The sequence below is a fragment of the Meleagris gallopavo genome, chromosome 3 (assembly GCF_000146605.3).
Source record: "Meleagris gallopavo isolate NT-WF06-2002-E0010 breed Aviagen turkey brand Nicholas breeding stock chromosome 3, Turkey_5.1, whole genome shotgun sequence".
In the NCBI taxonomy this organism is placed as follows: Eukaryota; Metazoa; Chordata; class Aves; order Galliformes; family Phasianidae; genus Meleagris; species Meleagris gallopavo.
Genome location: NC_015013.2, coordinates 34804913 through 34813445, shown reverse-complemented (window position 1 = coordinate 34813445; position 8533 = coordinate 34804913).

The following is an 8533-nucleotide window of genomic DNA, read 5'->3' as shown; positions in this document are numbered from 1 at the left end:
TTTTGCTTAAGGCTGAGTTTGTAGCAGATTTTTTCAACTTTGCTCCCCTTCCCTTCCTTGTGAAACTAGGATATACAGAGATGTGAAACAATGTGTTTTCTCTTTCTATGCTGACAGAAAATAATTTCTGATATATCAGATTAGAATTCAGAGGAATTTTGTAGGTGGTTCAAAAACTGATTCTGATGCTATTTTTTTCTGGTTTCTCATATTATAATGAATATGCATATAGATTAGTGTTTGTCGATTAAAGCTTTTACCATTTAAATAATGTTCAGTACCTTTTGATCTATTTATGACCTGGACATTCTTGTACAAGTTCGTGAGGGTTTTTTTGTGTTTTCGTTTTTGTTGTTTGTTTGTTTGTTTTGTTCGTGAGATTTTCAAGACAGATATTTCTTTGCCATTTGACCACTCACATTTCATATTTTAAATAAAAAAGATTTTAAAATACAGTGAGTCCCATTAAATACTGTGGGATGGAAATAAACTGTTGTTTAATCATGAGATTTTTTTCATGTCAAATATAAAGCCTATAAAACAGAAGGAAAAAACAAAGCTTTTGTAGGCTCTCACACAATTAATGAAGAGTGAAGAAAGTAAAGAATAATTACTAAGTTAATGCTGTTAAATCAATTTGTTTTCAGAGAAATTCTGCTAACTTGGGGAAAGTTTCTTTTGTCACCTCCTAGGCACTGGATGACAAGAAATTTTCAGAGTATTTGTAATATTGTTATAAATTAATAATTCATGCTGGCATTATTATTAAATTACTGTCAACTGAGGATGACTGATAATCATTTTTCCTAAAGGGACTCATTCTGACAGAATATCTATTTAATATCAATGTGACAATTGACTTCTTTGACAATTCATGGAGTTTTAAGGATCTATTGATTCATTTTTTGTACTCTCTCTCAAGAGGGTGTGCACAGATGCAGACACATCATGATAGACCAGTCTCAAAACTTGAAAAGTGTTGTCCATCCATACGTCAAGACTCGTGTCAAACCTCACTAAAAATTTCAGTCAAAATATACTACTAAAATGTGCATTAAATGTGTACTAAAGGTTTCAAAATGATTCCTCTATTTTTTGCTGCGTTTGATGTAGTACTATCATTGTCAAGGTTACACACAATAGCACACCAAGTCAATGCTGAACTCCTTCTCAGATAAATAATTATGAGAATCATCTAATGTTCCAATTAAAGTTACAGTATTGTAAACACAAAACTTGTGAGATAACTTAAGGTCTTACTCCAAATATAGATAAAACCAGAACTTGTTTTAATGTAGATGTCAGATTTTAGAATTACAGTGACAGTTAATAATAAAAATATGCTTTTCATGTTTGTTATTGACCTCTGATGTTTAAAGTTGCTGGGATTTCTGTAGTTGGACCTAGGAAAAATTTGAGAGTAGTGAAGCCAGAGAAAAGGTGTCTGGTGTGAAGCTCATAGCTATATTATTTTTTTAATTTATCTCATTCACCAATTTTAATTCTGGAGGAGCAAATGATACAGTAGTATGCAAGACCTTTGTCCACTGTAACCTGTGTTCAAATGCTCTCATGATGATGAAATGATGAGGCCAAGTTATTGCAACACAAGTTGCAAGCTCTCTTCTGAAGACACTTGAAAACAGTATTGTGAATTATGTTTATTTTTGAGGTCTATTTCTTGTAGCTAGGCTAATAGTGCCATTTAGCTTTTTTTTTTTTTTAATAGTCATAATACTGCAAACATTTAAAAAAATTAACAAGAATTATACCTTTAATCCAACATAAAAGGAGATCTTAGTTCTGAGCACGGGTACATTGGCTTATCTTCAATGTAATTGGTAGACTGAAATGATGGCTAGGGCAAGACATGTTTTTCTGTCATTTCTAACATTCCACCTTCCAGTATGGTCCAGAAAATCACCGTACGTTGTTGTTGCTGTTTGGAAGCCGTTCTCTATGCTGCCAATGACACCCAAGACTGATACTGTGAAGCCTATATATGGGAGGAATTTAATGCTGATAAATAACTCTCTAGAATTGATTTACCAGCTTTAAATGATGCTCTAGAAAGAGGCTTTGCACTGAACTACAACAATTCAAATTGGCAGGTAGTAACATCCAAAATACTGAAATCAGTAATATACACACTGCTGCTGATCTCTTGTATAAATAATTTTGATCACTGGGGTCTAAGCCTAACCTCTTCATGTGGCATGCCAAAGAAAGAGGCATTTGTCATTCTGGTGTTTCAAAGAGTGTTTCTGAAAAGCTATCCTGCTTCAGTCTCTCCTTTTTACTATAGAAAAGCTAGGCAGTTAAATGGATTAATTACCTTTTCAGTGTAAGAGAAAAAAGGAATGAGAGTCTTGTCTTTATCTCCTCTGATTTCAGAGGCTGACTAGACGCTTTTCAGATGTGCATATCCCTTTAATGACTTAATCATCTAATTAGGTGACTTGCAAAGGCTATTGGCAAATGAGCAGAGGGTTGTTTTCTAATTCCCATGTATCTGTTGATAAAGGATTCTGGTATAGTCTCTGTCCTTTTCCCGCATTCAAGATTTTAGAGATAGAGTTAAGATTAAAGATGAGCTAGGTCTTTGAATAGGAAATCCAAACTGGCTAAGAAAGTGTTATTTTTTATTTTAAACTTCTTCAACTTTATAGCAACAAAGTTCACTTAAAGGTTAAGTTTAAAACAACCCCTCCATTTTCAAGTTACCTTTTCAATGCTCCTATGTGATACATGTCAAACCTGCTTTAAGACTTCAATCCTGTTGCACTCACACATTTTGCTGTATGTTGAAATGTGCACTTAACAAATGGCCTTTACATGTAAATATTGAATCAAAATATAGTTTGAGTTATTTTGTGATCATGGGAAAAGTGTTTCTAAAGGTTAAAGTGAGTAGCCAGGAAACATGACTTTGTGTTTGTGTTTTACTCATGCACCTAGTCAATGCTAATGGTGTTACTTATGGAGGTGTGGGCTTCATTACTTGAGCTCAGTGTCTGTGTTGACTTCTGGCGTTTCGAACATATCAATTTCAGTTTTACTGTAAATGCCAGAAAAATACTGTGCCCTTTGATGTTATTTTGAAGCCATACATTACTGTGAAAATAGCAGTTACTTGAGGAGGCCTGAAAAAACTTTCTAAACTATCGCATAGCAACATGCATGCTAAAATAATTCAAGGATTTTTGACATCACATTGGAAGTTGTTCACATGTAAAGTCAAATATTTTTATATTTCAGAGGCTCAGATGAGACTTGTGACTATCTTAACACTCGATTCCTCAGTAAAGCTTTTGAACATTAATGGTATTTCAACACGTTAAGGAATGAACTTAACTTTGTGTCTGATGTTTAATATGCTGATTGTAAATTAAGAGTGGGAGGAATTGTCAAAATTATTGGTTTTCAGGAGACACCGAATTTATTGAGAGAGCCTATTCACAGGATAAATATAATTGTATCTTGCATCTTAGAGTTACACAGACTTGTACGGAGAATAGATAAAACAAGTTTTAGTGAGTTCTTGCATCCAGAAACTCTCCAGCTCGTCCCATCATTCTCCGTTCTGGAAGAACATGACCTTCAATCTTGCTCCAGCACAGTATATACAAGTTACCAACTGCAGCCTTTTCACACACAAGTTAATGTATGTAAGTCATTCCAAAAGTAATGTCCATATTTATTTTCTGGGAAACTACAACAGACACAAAAAGTACAATAACTCTACTTGATAGTGCAAATTCTCAGCTCCAGAGCAATCTTTTTCAACACAGTCACCATCATTAGCTATGCACTTTCACCAGCAATGAGTAATAGCCTATACCAGCAGAAATGACCCACCATTGCTGTCACCACTGCTGAAATGCACCACCCAACACCTCACTCTATTCACATCCAGTGTTTGGTCTCCAAGTGTTCCACAAGCATCAGTGATTGTCAATGGGTGTCATTTTTTTCTGCGTGGGGAAATTCAGTGACACTCTTTTGCTTCATCCACACTTCCACATCAGACACCATTTTGTCAGACTGCTCCTCTGCTGATATCTGTTGCATAACAACAAAATGTAACAGAAAGTTGATGGAAAGGTTCATCCTGTACTGTCATGTCACCAATATCTGCCTCTGACGTCATGGACCAACATAATAAAATAGGACACGACACTTTTGGAGCAGCCCTCACAATTTAATCCTTTTGCTTGTCACTCATTATTCTTTGTTACAGGGTTTGCTTACTACATTCAACAAATTGTTTTAAGATATGGTGAAGTGTCCTATTCTAAACAGATTAAAACAATGGATTAAAAAGTCATTACATACTCCAATCTCCAATTGAAAATTAACCTGCAACAGAAGAGACAGTTGTACAATAATACTGTTAAGCACATTATATGACTTCCCTTCTCTCCCTTTTCTTCTCTCTTTCTTTTTCTTTTCCGTACAAAGGGATTAGTTTTGACTCTTTCTGTGTTAAACCTGTTTTGCCAGAAATGCCTCTAAAACCATTTTTAGTGTATCTTTTCTTCTGCTTTCTGATCTTTTAGAGAGTTATTCTTCTGAAAATTTTAAATATTATTTATAAAATGTGTATTTTATTGCTGTGATGAACACAGTCACTAGTTAGGAAATGTCAAAATTACTTGCTTCATTCTAATTCAGAATTAAAACCTATAAAATATAAAAAAAATGCTATTATTAAAGAGAAGCTTCTACATTTGGCTAATTTTATCTTATACTGTTTACCTGAGACGAATGAGATAAGAGTAGTGATTAGAATTTAGATGAGTCTAATCTATTTTTATTTTGGTAAGCAATGTAAGTCTACAACTGAACAAATAATTTAAAAACATTTAAAAAGCTTAGCTGAACTGCTCAGGCACATCTGTCCCTCCTCTTTCATTATTCACATCAATGGCTTAATATATGATTAAAGAAACACCACTTTAAAAAATATATAAGACCTGACTCCTGTAGTACTCTGACTGATGTCCTGTGAATTCCAGTTCAGGCCTCACCAACCATATGGACTCCTATTGCACTGTTCATTAATATTGAATCCAAAAGTTGTCAGTGAAACCTTAGAGACATCTCTGTTTCTCAGTGCAGGAAGATAGCATATATACTTTAGAGATTCTCAGACTGAGAAACCTATTTTTATTTAGAAGAAATAACTAAGATAATACAACATATATGCATTAATATTATTATCACCAATATAGTCATCTGAATGATCATCTGGGAAGCAGTGGTCCAGTAATTAGTATTTTGAGAGTGTTACCAGCTGATACTGTCTGCTCTTCCATATATCCTATCCTGATATAGTCTCTGTCTGAAGTCTGCTTGCCACAAGTATTGCTTGTGATTGTGATTGTATTCTGGTCCTGCTTTTTGATGTAAGGAGGCTCCGTGGTCATTGTCCAAGAAAGAACAATGCTCCTCTTATTCAGTTCAAAACCAGATATTGATATTGGAGAAGATAAGTAATTTTTTAATTTGGGTATTCAAAATAGTGGCTTCCTTTTCTAATAGTTAACGGTAAGAGTGTTTTTCCTGCATTTTTCTCATAGGCAGATTAGTTTAAAACTAATTGCTGAATCATAGAATTGCCTGACTTGGAAGGGATCAACAAGGATGGTGAAGTACAATCTCTGGCTCCATGCAGGACCACCCAAAACTCAAACCCTATGTCTGGGAGCAGTGTCCAAACTCTCCTTGAACTCCAGCACTCGGGGCCGTGCCTACTGCCCTGTGATGCAGACCCTTTCCTAACCCCCAACTACCCCTCCCTGACACAGCTCGATGCCGTTCCCTCGGGCCTTGTCATACAGAGCAGAGCTCAGCGCTGTCTCTTCTCTCCCTGTGAGGAGCTGCAGCCACCATCAGGCCTCCCCTCAGCTCCTCCGCTCTGCACTGAGCCAACACAGGGACCTCAGCCACTCCTCATACATCTTCCGTTCTAGACCTCACCTCTTTCCTCATCTGAGAAAAGCCTTGTTATAGGTACTACATATCAATTTTCCAGCAAATAACACCTGCTCAGAGCTTTAAAATTGTTTAGAAGCACAAGTGCTGCTCTTCACATTTGATGGTAATGAGTGAATATCTTCTGGGAAGAAAGTTGTGTCCCAGAGATTCTCAGATATGCATCTTCCCTGGGATAGGGAGATGTGTGAGGAAAGCATTTTTAGGCATTTTGTGTAACAAGTGCAGCAGGTCCTGAGCATGTCAATGCCAAGGTGGGCAGGAAAGAAATCCATCCAAGACTACGAAGTATTCTGGTTCACAAAGTCATTAGGCCACGTGCCTGCACAAAGAATTCTGAGGAAGTACTTCTATGTTTTCTATTACATGTAAAATGTATTCTAAGTACCCATGCTTCTCCCTGGCTCTCCATTCCTTGCCATTAGAGACTCAGTACTAAGTGGGATGTGCCATTGGTCTGACCAAACATGGTCATTCTAATGTTTTTTTTTCTACAAAAGTATCAGCACTGCTGGAACATCTCAAAAGATACCTAACGTAATTTGTCTGCCCGTGGGAAACATATCTAATGTAATAAACTGTCATCACTGTGCTTTCGCAGAGCTAAATACCACAGACCCATCACATGCTTCTTTGTGACTATAAACTTACAACTGGATATGTTCACAGCTGACTTAAATTGCAAGGGTACGTGTTTAAATGTTTTCTGGTTTGTTTTTTTTTATGGGCAGATTAAAGTAACAGCTCACAAATCCCATGTAATAGAGCAGTAGTTTCAAAAGCTTTTGCTGAATCTTGGAAGATGCTTGAAAAGAGTAAGAAAGGGTGAAGTGTGCCTAAATGAAGATTTCTTTTTTGTGGGATGCAGGGAGTGACACAAGAGAAACCTGGTTCCCTTTGTCTCCTATTGAAGATCTGACCAGGAGCACTCAGACTTGTTTGGAGGATCTAATATCTGATGTGAAACAAGGAGAGCATGTATTGTTCCTGTCACCAGCGGCTCTATTAGAAACAATCGGTCCTTTTCCAAGGCTACATGGTGCATGATGTAATTCCATTTTCTTCCTGACTGCAGGAAAGGAAAATCAAGTAATTAAATGTGAGAAATCACTGGACAGGGAGGCCCTTTCTGCTTGGGTGGATTTCCCTACACAGTTGCCTGGCCACAACAGTCAGAAGCTGGCCTAGAGAAAGGCAGCATGGCTCCAGACAAAAGCATGACACTGCCCCTGAATGCACCACGTACCAAATACAGTTTGTTGTCAGGAACTGACAAGCCAGCCATATCCAACTCAAGTGGCCTTGCTTCCCATCAGCTTGAAAAGGCCTGCCAGCCAGGAGGCTTCAGTCACAGTGCTATGCTTTATGCCCCCGGTCCCATTGTTCTGGGGCTGCAGGGACCGGATTGGAGGCGTTGTCATACCACCAGAAGGCTAACAAGGGTTGTGAGACTGGGTGAGGGGGAAGCGCGCTTGACATGCAGTAAGGGGTCCTCAGGAAATAGCGTCCTGTGGCCAAAAGCAGCCTTGGTCACAAGCATTTCTTCCTTCAGTTTTGGCTTACCACTATGGCATGCATAAAATCTTACTGCTGAAAAGCATTTATGTGGGTTTTACTAAAACATCTAGCAGAATTTCAGTGTTATGGATGTGAGTAATAAAAGTCTTATCATATACAGCCCTAACATTCCAAAAGACTAAAATGCCTAAAAGGGAATGAAACCCTGCAAACAGGCAATAAACCTGTGGAGGATTTGAACCCAAAGTTTGGTAGGAGAAATGAAGCCAGTTTAGTTCACTTTGATTGCTCTTTTTAATAGGTAGCTTACGACGAGCCTATCACCTGTTTTTTATAAGTAACTATGTTTGACATTTCAATTTCGTTCTTACAGCTTTTAATACATTTTTTATCTTGTACTTTTCTACAGATAATTTACTTCCCAGTGTTTCTTTGTAATAGCAACTGGAATGGAAAAAAAAGAAGTTCTCATTTATGTGTAAATTTTGTTAACAAATTCATCTGCATAAATCACATTTCTTCCCAAGGATTTTATTGTGCAGGAGTTGTTTTTTCAGTAAAGTTAGAACTTTAAAACAGCTTTCAAAATCAGCTTGAAAATAAATTACAATGAAAAGATCAGCACAACAAAACATTTCAATTTTGGTTTTAGAAAAGAGTAGGAGAAAAAATCAAGGTAATAAGGGGTAAGGCCAAGGAAATTGTTTAATATTTATCAGGTTATTATGGGGTTTTGAGGGTTATAAAACTTATGACTTCAAACTTATGCATTTGTTAGTAATTGAAACTTGTGATCTATTATGTTTTGTTTAAACATACTTAAAATGGGAAAAATAACTCCTTTTATCCATTTGCTCCTCCAGATTTGAGATATAATATTAATTAATATAGGATAAGTTTATTTTCTCGGTTTGCAAAGTGACAAATATTTTGTTTCAGATTAGCATTTTTTGTTGCACCACCTTTGTAAAAATGTGTGAAAATATGAACACTGATCGTTGCAAGCAGATCAAAATTA